Source organism: Meles meles, chromosome 1 (genome assembly GCF_922984935.1).
Source record: "Meles meles chromosome 1, mMelMel3.1 paternal haplotype, whole genome shotgun sequence".
NCBI classification, from domain to species: domain Eukaryota; kingdom Metazoa; phylum Chordata; class Mammalia; order Carnivora; family Mustelidae; genus Meles; species Meles meles.
In genome coordinates this window covers 199860407-199863114 of record NC_060066.1, presented here as the reverse complement: position 1 = coordinate 199863114, position 2708 = coordinate 199860407, and positions in this window count along the sequence as shown.

Genomic DNA, 2708 nt, shown 5'->3' with positions numbered 1-2708 from the left:
AATGGCTAAGAACGTAAATGTCATGTGGTATTTCAAGATGACGAAAGACAACGAGTATGAGGGGGGTCTTTTTATGTACCAAGTACTAGTCTGAGAGCTCTGTACACGTGAACAAGTTTAATCCTCAAAGCTGTCTGTTGGAGGGACTGTTACTACCCCCCCACCCCCCACCCCCATATAGGTGCAGAAAGATGCAGAGACTGAGGATGAAAAAAGTGAACTTGTTCAAGTTCGCACAGCCGGGAAGCGGAGGAGTGTGGGCAAACATAAGCATTTCAATAGCCAGATATTAGAACATCCGTATTACCCATGGTTAGTGCAACTGAACGTTCACAAACAGACGGGCAGCTGAGGGTGATGAAGAAGCAGGTGACTTCTGCTTGATTGCCTTGATAAAATGATGCGGGCTGCCAACCGCCAACAGCTTACCTGGGCCAGGTACTCTAACTCTTGTTGTCTGATTGAATTCCTACTGCATCCCTTTGAAAGAGGTACTGTTGGGAGTTTTACAGATGAAAAACCGAGGCTCAGAGAATTAGTGTCTGTTGGCTGGTCATACAGCTAAGAAGTGGCAGAGACGGGATTTGCATGGGGGTCTCTTTGACCACAAAGTTGCTGCTCACACCGATGATTATGTCGCCTCTGGCCTCCAGGTCCTCTGGCCCCTGGGTCTTGTTCTTCCTACGCCCACCCTCGACTCCTGTTCTCTTCTAGAGAGGGGTCCTTTTATGAGTGAGCTGCTTCTGGATCAGGCTGAAACCGGCCAGGCTCACAGAGTTCAAAGTTGCGTCTTTCCACCCGCTGAAAACACACTTGTCGTGAAATAGTTACAAATCCCGATCATGAGAAAGGAGGAGCTGGACACCGACTGGGACTGTAAAGATCTGGCTTTTAAGCTCTAGCTCTGTGAGGAGTCCTTTCCACATGACATTGAATGAGTCACTTCCTTGCACTGGGACTCAGTTTCTCCATCTGTGAAATAGGAATAGTGAAGCTAGCTGTGACTTACCGAGTATCTGCCTCATGCTGGTGGGTTTTCAAGTGCTTCACACTCAGTTCCTCACCAAATCCTCCCCATAGCTCTGCGGACAGGGCGCGGGATCCTCGCAGTATTACAGGGAGGAAACGGAGGCTCAGAGAGGTGATGGAGCTTGTCCAACGTGGCACAGCCTGTGAGTGAAGGCACCGGGCTGGAGTCCTACTTTTTGGTCCCTGCTCTCCTCCTCAAGGCACCTGGCCGTCCTGCTGAGCAGATGCTCCTGGGGGGCGTGTGAAACGGCCCAGGGCGAGTGTGCTGGGCAGACAGTGCTGAGATGCCGTGACTGGATTATGCCAACGACACCGCCACCCTGGAAAGATGAGAAAGGATTTATGTTAGGAATGTGACAAGCATTTCCAGCAAGCTCTTGCTTGGGGTTACCCAGTGCCAGGCACTTCGCACAGGTCAGCTAAGTTAGTCATCAAAGCAACCATTGCAGGCTCTGAAAGGATGAATAACTTACCTGTAACCGCGCAGCTGAGACACACAAAATTTGGATTTCAGCCCGCGTCCATCAGACTCCCAGACTCACAGAGACAAAGTGCAGGGGGGCTGGGGTCGCTGCCTGAGGCTGATTATGACCCATTTGTTTGCACAGAGTTTTGAAAGAGCCGCAGACATCCACAGCACCGGATGGGGAAGTCGAATCAGAGACCTGGGCTCTGCTGCGTACTTCAGGGTAACCTTGGCAGGTCCCCTAATATCTGGGAGCCTCGTAGGAGTGAAATGGAAGCAATTCCCAAGCCTCCTATTACCATGTAAACTAAAATGCTGTGCACTGGTGAGTAGGCTCTTCTGAACACCTTCTTGCTGCTGCCTTTGTATATGGAGTCAATACACACAGACAATGCAATTGATAAGATGTGGGACGAACATGTAGGTTCCTTGGGACCCACCCAGATGAAACTGCAGTGGAAGCTGGGATCAACCCTTCAGATATCTGGACCCGCTGCAAGACCTGTCAGGGGCCCCGATGGGGGAGGGATGTGTATGAGCCAGGGTGTGTGGGGGGCGGGGCATCTGTCTTGATGGTCTCTGAGTCCTCATCTCCTCCTTGCATGACCTAGTACCCTGGTGCATCTTGAAACGTTTATTTTTAAACCTTTTATTTTTTTTTTGAAGATTTTACTTACTTATTTGAGAGAGAGAGAGAGAAAGAGCGCATGAGTGGAGTGGGAGGAGGGACAGAGAGAGAGAGAAACAGGCTCCCCTCTGAGCAGGAAGCCTGATGTGGGGCTTGATCCCGGAATCCTGGGATCATACCTGAGCCAAAGTCACACACCTAACTGACTGACCCACCCAGGCACCCCCCTCCCCTTTTTTAATGCTAGAAAATGGCATAAGCTAGAAACAAAACCAAGGTCAGAAAGAACCTGGATCAGTGAGCAGGCGGGGTTTTCTGGGGAGACTGCCATGCGTTGGGTACCCTTATTGCCATACAACACACATGTTTAGCCCCAAACCAACCAACTGCCAGCTGGCCAGCGACCACCTCGACTTAGGGTAATGAGTTCCATATGTTTCCATAAGAACCCAGCTAAGCTTTTCCCCAGCAGTTCTCAAGAAGTGTTCTCCCCTCTCCCCAGCTTCCAACTCATGCTCGGCCCACCCTTGTTTCATTTGCTCTTAATGAGGGCAGGAGGGAGGAGGCTGGGGGGCACTGACAAGG